The sequence below is a fragment of the Tupaia chinensis genome, unplaced genomic scaffold (genome assembly GCF_000334495.1).
Source record: "Tupaia chinensis unplaced genomic scaffold, TupChi_1.0 Scaffold000081_1, whole genome shotgun sequence".
Classification (NCBI taxonomy): domain Eukaryota; kingdom Metazoa; phylum Chordata; class Mammalia; order Scandentia; family Tupaiidae; genus Tupaia; species Tupaia belangeri.
The window spans coordinates 7,593,320-7,606,633 of NW_006159542.1; positions in this window are offsets into that span (position 1 = coordinate 7,593,320).

Here is a 13,314-nt window from a genome sequence, read left to right on the forward strand (position 1 = left end):
GCCTGGCACTGTTCAATTCAGCACCGGTAAGTGACATGAGAGCATTAAGCGGATGACCTTGAAAGGCCATCAGCCAGATAAACTGTGCTTTAAGTAGAAAGTACATATGGATTTCAAAGATTTTGTGCAAACCATTATTTATTTATTTATTTTCAGAGAGATTTTTGCTATAGAGAGTGTGTGCTTGCCAGAGAAACAGAGAGAGACAGAGAGACAAACAGCGAAAAATCACCCTAGGAGGGATGGCATACACACACATGCCCAACATGAGTCATGAGTTTTAATCCACCAGGTCTAGGACTCGAACCACCATTGACTATGTGGGAGTCCAGCAATGCCATATGCTGGTGCCATGTACGAACAATTTTAAAAGGATATAAAATCTTATTAATTGTTTTTGGTGATCACACATTGAAAGTTGTTAGGGGTACACAAAATTCATTATTAAATTTAACTTCATATGTTTCTCTAAAAATTTTTGAATGAGGCTACTAGAAAATTTAGAATTACATAGGTGGCTCACACTTCATTTCTGTTGGGTAACATTAATGTAATACTTAATGTCCACTCTCACTTCCTACCACATTTTTTTCCTTCACAATCTATGCTCCAAGCATGCTGAATTTATTTTATGCTTTCTAAGCCTGTGCTTTACCATTACCCAGTCTTTATAAATCTGGAACATTCTTTCACTTACTCATCTCTTAGGCTAGAGCTGAGATATTCCTTCCTTGGAGTAAGATGGTGTGTATTCAGCCTTCCAAATTCAGCTTAGGGGTCCTTCTCTGTGACCTTATGACTCTCCCTGACCTCCATTTCTATCTATCACAGAACTTCTTAGGCTGCTATAATTGACCTTTTCTGCCCTTAGGACAACTCATGGTGCAAAGTAGATGTTTAATAAACACTTGAGGAAGGAAAGAAGAAAGGAAAATTAGCCTGATCATATTGCATCAGTGACACTCAACACCCTACATCAGGGATTACTAAAATATAGCCCATGGTCCAAATTTGACCTTCCACCTATTTTTGTAAATAAAGTTTTATTGGAACACAGCTATGATCTTTCATTTGCATACTGTCTATGGATGTTTTTGTGATGCAGAAGCCAGTGACAAATACCTTATAGCCCATAAAACCTGAAATATTTACTATATTGCCTTTTTTTTTTTTGAGAGAGAGGTTTTTTCTATAAGGCACGTGCGTTCACCAGAAAGACAGAGAGAGACAGAGAGACAGAAAGCAAGAAATCACCCCACAGCGGGGGTGGCCACGTCGCAATCCCTTCTTCTCCATTTTCCTCTCGGGATCTTGGGCACACACGCACATGCACCTGGAGTGAGTTTAAGCCACCCAGTCCAGGACTTGAACATGGGAGTCAAGTGACATAGTCATTACGCTAACTGCTGGTCCCCCCTCTTTTTTTTTAAAGAGAGATTTTTGCTGTACGGTGCGCGCACTTGCCAGAGAGACAAAGAGAAACAGAGAAACAGAAAGTGAGAAATCACCCCTCAGGAGGATCCCCACATCACAATCCCTTCTCTTCCATTCTCCTCTTGGGATCTTGGATACAAACACGCACACATGCCCAGCATGAGTATTAAGCTCCTGGGTCTGAAATTTGAACTGTGGTCGACTACATAGGAGCCCAGCGACATAACCATTATGCCACCTATCGGTACCTACATTGCCTTTTAAAAAGCACAGTTTGCTGATTCCTCCCCTATAAAATAATGCCCAATTCTTCAGGACGTGTCTCTAGTTATCTATCCAGACATACCTAATAGGAAATCCACCAACCATACTTCACCATCTCAGGAATGCTGAACCACTGGCACTGCCAGGAAGTCACCTACATTCTTAAGCTCATCTATCCCAACTCTAGACCACACTGTAACTCTCAAATATATATATGCACACACACACACACACACACACACACACACACACATACATACACACATAATGTAGTTATTAATATATATGTAACAAAATTAATATATACATGTGTGTATGTATATGTATGTGTGTGTGTGTGTGTGTGTGTGTGTGTATATCCTTAAAAGTCTTTGCCAGACTGCAAACTCCTTAAGAACATGTACAACTCATTCATTCAACACAATTTTATTAAGTGCCTGAAATGTGCCATGCATGGTTTCAGGAGCTGGAGTTAGAAAGTCACTATGCTTGTGAAATTTACAGCCAAACGGAATAGGATGGTAGGACCATTCTCTACTTTGTGTCTTCACTGTCTAGCCCAGCAAGTTGGAATGAATGAATAAGAATCTCCTACCCAAATTACATTTTTCTCTTTCCATAATGTTATAAGCAGTGAAATAAGATTAGGAATCAGTCTTCTTCTCTTGTTAGATTCCACAGGCAGGGAAGAAACAATGGTTAAGGACATAGATTTTGGAGGCAAACCGTCTGGGTTTGAATCGTGGCTTTGCTACTGGCTCTCTATGTGATCTTGAGCAATTTGCTAAGCTCTTGTGTGACTCATTATATTTGTCTATAAAGTGGGTATAAAATGTCCTTCTTGAAGAAATGCCATGCAGATTTAACAAGTGAATATAGTGCTAGACCAGGGCCTGGCCCACAGTGAGTGCTTTATTAGTCTTGGCTATCATGATCATTGCCACTGTTATTGTTATCGCTGCTGAAGCCATGGCATATGACAGTTTTAGGAGCCTCGGTGGTAAAACAGGGTCAATGATATCTGTTCTGCTGTGGGAATCTGGTTAGAGATGTCAGAGCACTTCATAACCCGAGAAGTCCTCTCCAGATGTGAGCTGTGGTGGTGATATCTCCCAGATGTGTGGCCAAACCATCACTAACACATCTGCAAGGAGCAAACATCTGGAGGCCTGGCATGCCATCATCTCAGCCTTTGCCGTCCTTTCCCCACAACCCCTTCTCCCACCCAGGAGCAGCTTGCCAGTTACAAGGCTGCAGCGAGAAGCATATAACATTCTTCTGTTCTCTCCCCAGTGTGGAAATTCCATCTCTTCGCAGTTTCCATCATGTCAGAATTGCACTGAGGGTCCATTAAGGTTTCTTATGGAAAGGGAGGAGGGTGTGGAGAGAGATGAGGGACTGGGAGTCCCTTTTACTGGTATTTTCACTAGCAGCCCTAGATGAAATCTTTCCATCCAGTCACCAAAGTGCTTATTGGGTCATGACTACTGCTACAAGGTGAATTTTTTTAAAATAGGCCAACAGCAAAAGAATGCCTCATTGAATCAAAGCACATAGCCATTGCAAATATTTTTTTCCTACTATTTTTTCCTCTTTGCTTTCCCAAACACAACTTCTTTGGGCTAGTCCTCAAAGCAGTTTTAGAGTGAAGGCCAAGACAGCTTTGTAGGGAGTCCCCTAAAGTAAGTCAATTCAGTTCAACACTGATTTATTTAGTATCAACTTTGTGCCAGGAACCATGCTCGGCACTAGAAGTTTGAAGGTGAATGGAGCATGACATTGTTGTTGGAGATCACAAAGACTGGGGAAGATAATTCACAAAGCTTGGAGCTTTCCAAGATGCTATGTTAGTACTAACGTGGAAAGTGTTTCTTGTACTTTGAAATCACAGAGGAGAGTGAAGGTGGTCAACAATTGTGCTGCCAGAACCCAGCACAGAACCAAGCACATAGGAGGTCCTCTGTAGGGATAGCATGAATGGATAGATAAGCCTTACCTCTGAAGGGTCAAGATAGGCCTCTCCAAGAAAACAGCCTTGGATCATGGTAGAATATAGTTCATAGGTTGCAAGAAACAGCAACAAAGTATAGCCCAAATGTAACTTATTCCAAGTGTTTGGGGGAGTGTGGCTCACAGGTGTCAACCTGTGAAGGAAGGCTGGAGAATAAGACTCAAAGAGTTAGAAAGTCAGGCCAATTCAGGGGCTTAATACGAAGAAGAGTTCAAAAAAAAAATTCATCTAAGCTCTACAGTTCAACAAATTACAGTTGTTCCTTTTTTTATATTATTCTGGTCAAGATTCAGAGTCCTGGGATTGAAACTCCAGTTGAATACACACAGGTCATATACATGGGTATTTTGAAATGGGAGAATATAACTTCTTTATTATCTTTTTTTTTTTTACATTTAATCATTATATATCTTTACAGCATACAAAGTGAATTTTCTCACCATGAATACACTGCATATTGGTCCAGTCAAAGATATTACTAAATACGTTATCATTAGCAGATAGTTTTCCATTTTTGTGTCTGTTAAATGCTTAAGTTCCAAGAAGACAATATCCAGTCGGGGAGAGGTGACTCTACTCCTCCCTCTAAAAAAGTCAGGGTGTTGCTGAGAAGGAGTAATTATTGCTGGATGGAAAAAATAGAAATTATGGTTGTCCACTAAAGCAATAGGCAGAATGAAAAAGATGGCAAGAGAATACATGCATAAGGAATCAAGATGTAAAAAAGGCCCGGAGGCATGAAAAAAAAACAAGGAAGAGAACATTAAGCAGGTGGTATCACAGAGGCAGAATACGGCAATGCCGAAATTTGATTCTGTTCTGTGATGCTATAGAAGGCCAGTGAAGGAGGGTATGGAATCCAGCACTACTTTTGCCTGTATCACTCCTGCTTGGAAACATCGCATTGTTTTAGCTCAGCAAAAAGAGCTACGGTATGTTCTTTGACTGTTACAACCCACTGACACTGGGATAAATAGATTAAACAAGTCCAAATACCATTAACCCAATTACAGATGTGCTGAGCGTGTTCTGAGCTTGGCCCATCCCCAACTGGAAGTTTCACTTGAAGACTTAAAAGAACAAGGGCAGAATATTCTCATCTCTAGCCCATGCCCCACACCCCTGGCCAACCACGGAAACCCTGCTGCCCAGTAATGATCCTCTGTTCTGTTTTTGTTTACTGATTTTTGTTTAGTGCAAGCCCCAGTGTCTTACGTAATAGAACATGAGGTTGGGGGAGTTCTTTCTCCTTGAAGTTAGGATCTGTGGGAACTAATAGTGATGCCAAGGGAATGAACAAGAGAAAACGTTTTAAAAAGCAAGCCACAGCCTTTATTGAGTACCTACTGTGTACCAGGCTCTATGCCAGGTACTTATTTATTTATAATGTCTTCCTTGCAAAGTCCCAGTGAGGTAGTTGAATTTAGTGATTCCTGGTGAGAAAATCGAGTCCAGATCTGTAAAGTTTCCATGGTTGCAAAAGTTGGGATTTAAAATTGTTTGGCTCTAAAGACCAATATCTGGCCCTCTGATTACTTTATCCCTTCATAACTCCTTTTGTGGATATTTTGTTCTTTGTCATAAGGACCTGTATCTTAGCCTGGTTACCTCTTAGTCTGTACCTCTCTAATGATACAAAGTTCACCACATCCTCCCTCTTCCCCCTAAAAGATGAACCCTTTTTATGGATACTCATTGGTCAAACCTCCTTTGATCTTAATTCTAGTCTCTGGATCTCCAATAATAAAGTCCATTTATATTTGAAGATGAAATTGGGCTTCAGTGTATTCTTGATATAAACTCACAAACTCTAATAATCTGGTAGGAAGGGCCCTTGGAAATGATCTAGATTTGTGGTTCTCAAGCATGGCGTGCACCAAAGCCACTTAGGGAAATTTGCAAAAATACAGAATCCTATGCATCTTCCAAGACTAACTCAATTGGAATCTCAATGAGTGCAGCCCAGAAGTCTATGTTTCCCCAAAGTGCCTAAGTGCCCAAGTCATCTTAACGATTGAACCCGGTTCAGTTTCCCTCCTCGCCAATTGATCGTACTCTTATTTTTCTGATAAAGAAAGCCTTACTTATTCCTCATAGATGGTCTCTCCAAGCTCTTGCCTCTTGTTTGGCCCTGGAAAGGCTGTTCGTTGACTGTGAGGTTGAAGAGCTTGCAAGTGAGTGAAGAAACTACGTCATCCCTGATCATAAAACCTAGTGAACCTTAACGAGGCTGATATTTATGTTACAAAACCACCTGGGAGACTGGTCTGACTTGGCACTTGCCTTGATTCCTGAGAAGAAGTAAGGCTTTCTCCCTGCCCTTTTCTACCTGCCCAGAAGTAAATAAAGGGGCTAGGTCTGGGGTTACCACAGGGCCAGGAATGCAGTGGAGATAAAAATCAAATACTTTACTCTTGGTTCTGCCACGTTCATGACCTTGGCTAGGTCTTTTTCCTTTCTGGACCTTAGTCTCTGAATTTCTGAAATGGGAGCATTGGTTGCTGCAGTGCTTTTTGAAAAGGGAGCTGTAGAGTACCATGTCTTAAGTTAGAAATGCATCCCTTGATCTTTACTAATAATATGACTCCAGGCAAATTAGCCAATCTCCCTAATCCTCAAGACCAGTCCTGTGAAGCGGGTATGTTAACAGCTACGATATGGGATGCTTGCGATGACTAAATGAGATACTATGACCAAGGTGCTTAGCACAGACCCTGGCTATAGAAAGTGTTCAAGAGGGGCAATTATTCTTCCTACTATGTTGAAATTTGCCATTCTAATCTGAATTCTCAAGAGACTAGCCTTTCTGACTAAGGGGGAGAGTGTTAAAGCCATACATAAAATAAAATAAAATAAAATAAAATAAAATAAAATAAAATAAAATAAAATAAAATAAAAACTTTTCAATTTCCCTGCAAATAGTCTCCGGTCTCTTATCACCTCCTCTGCAATTCCATGAATGAACCTCTTGGCAGACTCTAAAGGAAATTGGTCGGGGAGGAGGGGGTGGTCAGAAAAAAGAATCCCAAAAGCCTATTTGGATATCCTATATAAACACAAATCCATATCTCAGCTTCCATTTCCTCATCTACAAAGCACAGATCATGAGCCCCATCGTAGGCATGGTCCCATATTTAGAAGACTAAAAAATGCTTTTAATATTATATGATGTAGCATCAGGACACATTTTTGGAGCACCTGTGATATGGCTTGGCCTATCCTGAGTCCTGGACACACATAACATGGTCCTATTCAGTAGCTCATATCTCAGGGAAAATCACATGTGTAAAAGAACAATTAGGACCCAATGTGGGCCAACAGGTGGCGTAGTGGTTCAGATGCTGGATTCCCACATGATCAACTGCAGTTCAAATCTCAAACCTGGTGGCTTGAAACTCTCACTGGACATATGTGCATGTGTGTCCAAAATCCCAAGAAGAGACTGGAGGAGAAGAGATTGTGGCATAGTCATCTCCCCCGCAGGATGGTTTCTTGCTTTCTCTCTCTCCACCTCTTTCTGTCTCTCTGGTGAGCACATGTGTCCTACTGCAAAAAACTCTCTCCACGGGAACCAGCAGTTAGCGTAATGGCTATGTCGCTGGACTCCCATGTAGTCGACTGCGGTTCGTGTCCCGGACCCGGTGGCTTAAAACTCACGCCGGGCGCGTGTGCGTGCGTGCCCAAGATCCCGAGAGGAGAATGGAGGAGAAGGGATTGCGGCGTGACCATCCCCCCTGGGGGGTGATTTCTTTCTTTCTGTCTCTATGTCTCTCTCTGTCTGTCTGGCGAGCACACGCGCCCTACAGTGAAAATCTCTCCAAAAAAAAAGAAAAAAAAAAAAAAAAACCTCTCCCCAGGAAAAAACAACAGCAGCAACAACAACAACAACAAAAATAAAAAACAAGAAAACCCAATGAACTAAGTAGATATATCACAGAAATATAGAGATCGAAAACCAAAAATAGAAACTGCAATACTGAATTTGGGAGATATGGTCTAAGCAGCTTTCCTAGAATATGTAACACTTGGGACCAGCGGTTGGTATAATGGCTATGTCGCTGGACTCCCATGTAGTCGACCCGGTGAGTTCAAGTCCCAGACCCGGTGTCTTGAACTCACGCCAGGAGCATGTACGTGCATGCCCAAGATCCCAAGAGGAGAATGGAGGAGAAGGGATTGCGGTGTGGCCATCCCCCCCCACCCCGGGGGGTGATTTCTCGCTTTCTGTCTTTCTGTCTCTCTCTTCTTTCTGGCAAGTGCACATGTCCTATAGCAAAAACCTCTCCAAAAAAAGAGAATACTTATCTAAAAGTTTGCTTTGTTACCATCCTTTACAAACATATATAGTTGATTACCCGCCCCTGTTCTAGTTGCAGGTCCTGAGAGCTTAAAAAAATCACAAAATATTAAAACTGAAGGATCCCTTAGTGGAATTCTAGTCCAACTAATCTGTTTATTAAGACACCCAAGCCAAGACTACAGCCAAACTAGCCTAGCATTGCACAGCCTGTTAGTATCAGAGCTGGGTCCAGAAGCTGAATTCTGAACTATGCACTTGAGAGGTTGCTGCTACCTGAACTGACAACCTTCCCAACCTCCTTCTCTCTCTCTCTCTCTCTCTCACACACACACACACACACACACTTACACACACGACAGGCACACATGCCCACTTGTCCAGCAGAGCACACCTGTGGCCCCTCGCCCTCCCCTGCTGCCAACTCTTGTAAAACAGGAAAACAGAACAGCTCGGGTTTGGCCATAACATGTACAAACACATGGAGCAAAGTTTCCAAAGGGAGACAGACAGTGAATGCCTTTCAGGGTCTGGCAGTTTTATTGGCAGAGGCCAATTAAAAAGCACACCCCCACACAAAGCTTGTAGGTTTTGTTTGGCTACAGCCTTCCCTACAGGTCCCTTGTATGCTGCATTGATGGTGCAAAGTGGAAGGACCACTGTTCTTGAGGGATTCTGGGCATTCATGGTGCTGCTGGGAGATCTTCCCTCAGCTCAATCTTTAGTATTGAGAGCTGTGATTTGGGTCCAGTGTGAGGCTCCAGGTACAGAGCATGTCCTACTTAGACCATGCCTTAATGTCGCTAGTCCTGTGGGGGAAGATGACATTGAGTGAGGAAAGTGCTAACATAGACGAGGGGAGTCTCCACTGTGAGACCCCAGGAGAGTCACCAGCTCCTTTAGACAGGCGCAAAATGCCAGGGAATCAGTGAAACACATTTAAGCTGGATCTGCTCAAGCCAGAAGACCACTCCTATCACAGAGAGCAGCACGTGCATAGACTAAGGGACCAGTGAGAAGGTATTTTGAGACTTTTGTGTGGCTGGAGAGTAGGATATCGAGTACACCAATGACAACGACACTAATTAATGAACCCACATGAATGCACATACAGTTCTTGTCACATGCCAGGTATTGCTCTTAGCATCTAACATATCTTGACCTATTTAATCTCACAAAAGTCTTATGAGGAGGACTACTATTTTCCCCAGTTGGCAGAGATGAAGAAAAAGGTATGAAGAAGTTGTCACCAGTCTGGGGCTATTAGACAATTAGCAACTAATACTTTACATGACCACGAGCAATAGAGTTGGCTGGGAATGTGGTATTACAGAAGAAACTGATAGTCAGGGAACCCAGTTCTCCATGCTTGGTTTAACCTTACTGAACTCTTAACGTTCTCTAGACCAGCCAAAGGAAGGTGTTTATGCTGCCATTGTCAATCTCAAAGGGCACTAGTGAAGACAGAATGAAAAGATAAGTGAAAAGTGTGTTTTGAACATGAGTCAACATTCAATAAGATTCCTCATGTCCAGGACATACACATTTTCTCCAGTGTAGGTGGGGGCATGTAGAGAACCCAGGGTTCACAGAGTATGACTAGGTTGCTCAAGGTCACAGCCACACTACCAGAGTCAAGACTAGAATCCAGAGCTGTTTACCTCTGCAGGTAACAGACTACATTAGTTAAAATTCCGGAGTCAGAGAGTATCTGGACTGAATTTTGGTTCTGCCATAAGATAGCAGCTGCCTGATGCCAGGAAGTTTCATAAATTCTCTTACACTTGTTTTCTTCATCTATAAAATGAGCATGATAATTTATACATTACAGAATCATGAAGAACATATGAAATAATATCTATGTGCTATTATTATGACTAATAATATGAACATATGAAACAATGATTTATGTATTGCCTGACATACGGTAAACAACCAATCAACTAAACGATGATGGTGCTGATGAAGAAGAGGGAAAGATGAGGAAGAGAAAGCTGAGGCAGACAAGGATGTAACACTGTTTCCATAAGTCCAGTACTTCACTCTTTCACAAAATGCTACAGTGGTTTTACATGAGCCTGTCTCTGTGGCTCACACACCTCCATTTGGAAGTCATGGTACATTTGTGCATAGTTACACACAGGTCCGTGCATGGTTCCCACAGAAAGCTAAATCACATTAGCTCTGAAGTTCTAATTAATGAACCCACATGAAGTAAATCATGCCTCATACATGCATGACCATGGAGCCCATGTGATTCATCATGCACGTCATATCCCATCTATTTCTGTGCAGTTTCATACTCAAATACCAGTGGGAAAAGAGAAAGCCCAAGACATCTCTTAATTAAAAATCCTATTGAGCCAGCTTCCTTAACACCTCTCAGATCCAGTATAGGTAATTCAGTCTGCTTAAACCTCTGTTTAAGAAAAATAAAGAAGCAAAACATTCAAGGGACACAAAAATCGAATATTATCTGTTGATGATAACATGGATGATAGTATTTTTAACTGGACTAATATACAGTGTATCCCTGCTGGGAAAATTCATTTTATAAGCTGTAATGAATATACAGTAATTATATGCATAAAATAAAATAAATGATAATCACAACAGTACACAGCTGTTTTGCACATCATGAAGGGAGACAAGTACATAGTATCATTAACGAGATCAGGAGTTCTTCCATGGTAGTTGCCAGTATTTGTCTGGATAGTGACACTGTATCCTAAAGAGAGCCTAAAGAAGACACTTCTTGACCTTACCAAGGATGCCATTTATTGGCGATTTCCTGTGTACCCGAGCACACACCTCGTGTGTCCACGACTTCTGTCTGATGGTGGAAACCACATGAGAATCTGATCTTTGCCAACACAGTGGGACATGAGTTCCCCTGGCTTTTTTCATGGCAGCACATGAATCAGTCTGGTCAGACAGAGGCCAGGGTGCCAAACCCAGCGGCCTCATTTGCACTTCAAGAATTTTTCATTTCTTTTTTCCCTCCCAATGAACATCTTAACAAATATTTATCTAACCTCCTTTCCTGACATGGCAGGGCACATACACACACCTGTCTCACACCTGGCTTCCTGCTCTTGAGAGCCTTATGATGTCTGGGAATGGCAACAGACTCCCCAGTACCAGAAAAAGGAAGCTGTGATCGTAAAGTGGCATGAGAGTCAGCTGGGGACAGCCTGATGGCAAATATTCTTAGGGCATGACTATCTGTGAGAGACTTGGGGAAACCACACACTTTTCCTTAGGACTCTTGCTATTGCAGTATTTCCAACATCAGGATCACTTATTTTTTGAGTTAAGTTTTTGATACTATTTATAATTACTATCCCTCAAAAAGCTGTCATTAATTCCTCCCCCCTTTATTTTTTTGGAGAGGTTTTTGCTATAGGGTGCATACACTTGCCAGAAAGACAAGAGAGAGACAGACAGAAAGCGAGAAATCACCCCCAAATGGGTGATTTCAATCCATATTGCAGCCATGCTGCAATCCCTTCTCCTCCATTCTCCTCTCAGGATCTTGGGCACTCACACACATGTGATCCGCGTGAATTTAAGCCACCGGGTCCAGGACTCGAACTGCGGTTCACTACATGGGAGTCCAGTGACTGGTCCCTATTAATTACGTCATCTGCTGGTCTCCCTTAATTCCTTCTTTTAATCAGAATTCTGCCTTTCATAGTCAAAATTTTCTAGTTGTCTGCCCCAAAATATTATGCATATTATCTCTATTAAGAGAAAAGAAACCTTAACTATATTGCATTGAATCCAACTTAGCTACTATTTCACTCAAGCTGCAAAATAACTCAAATAACTCCATGAAGTGGGACTGTTAATGATCCCATTATTTATTGAGGAAACTGAGGTTCAAATGTCAGGTTACTCAACTAACAGCAATAGCTGGTGAACAGCTACAGTGTCAGATTTGAACACCACATAAGGCGGTTCACTTTTCTGCAACTATTGAGCTAAATTTTGTCTTAGGTTGTGTCAATGGGAAGCAACAGCAATCTGGTGGCTTGGAGCAGGCCTGGGATCCAGTGTTCAGGAAAGGGTATACATAAGAGCATTTAGAGCAAAGTTTGGCATGTGGCAAGTACTGAAAGAATGGAAACTATTACTTTTTTCTTTTTCTTGGTTCCTTTATGCTCTGTCTCCGAAAGAGGAGTAATCAACACGATAGGGGATTCATTCATCTAAACTCCACCTGCGGACTTGCAGACATGTAAACCCAATAATAAAAATATCTTGAAAGAGCACTGGGAAGATTTCTGGACATTGGGAAGATCTTGGATAACTTTAGCTGTTTGGGAGAATCTCCTGCTCTGTTTTCCTTTGTGCTGTCTATGTTTCCCCATATAAATCAGAGGGGGAAAAGAACAAAACCAAACCAAACCCTTAACACGTACATCGTAAGAAGGGAGACTGTTGGTCTCGTTGGTGCTCATCAAAGATGAGAAGTAGGTATAGATTTTTAACTTCTTATACTTTAATGATATTTAGCATGTTTTCCCCTTCCGAATTCTCACAGTGGCCTTACTGTCTTCTTTTCAATAGGTGTCATCCTTGTTTACAACATGCGTGACCTATATCCCATTTTCCCTACTTAGTTTATCTGAGCTAATGCTAAGGGATTTAAATAATTTTGTTATTGTTTTTAATTTGGTAGAGGATACCTGTGCTCTCTGAAGAGAGACACAGAGAGAAAGAGAGAGAGAAGGAAATTGAGAAAGCATTTCCCATGGGGGATGGTCATGCCTTAATCCCTACACCTCAATATCTCCTTTAGGGATTTTGTGCATGCACACATATGCCTCCAGTGTGGTTTTCAGGCTATCAGGTCCAGCACTTGAAACACAACTGGTCATGTGGGATCCAGCTGCTTTAACCACCATACCACCTGCTGTTCTAAATTTATGACTTTGTACTCATGACTCACCAAAGGAACATACTGGAGGCAGCACAATTGCTGTATACCTCAACAAAACTATTTTTTAAAATAAATACAAGGAAATTCCAAAGTTGGAATGTCTCCCAATGACCACAGGATCCAAGCAGTCATCACTTCTTGCCTGGAAAATGACAATAGTCACTCTCTCCTTGGAACCTTCTCCAATCTTTCCTTCACCCTGTGGCTAGAATGACTTTTCTTAAAGAGCAAAGTGACACTGCTTGCATGCTTTGAAAATCCATATTGTACCCTACAAAGATGTACAACAATTAAATATAAATAAAAAATTACAAAAGAGAAAAAAGAGCAAGGTGACTATGTTGTCCTGTTAGTCCTTCAGTG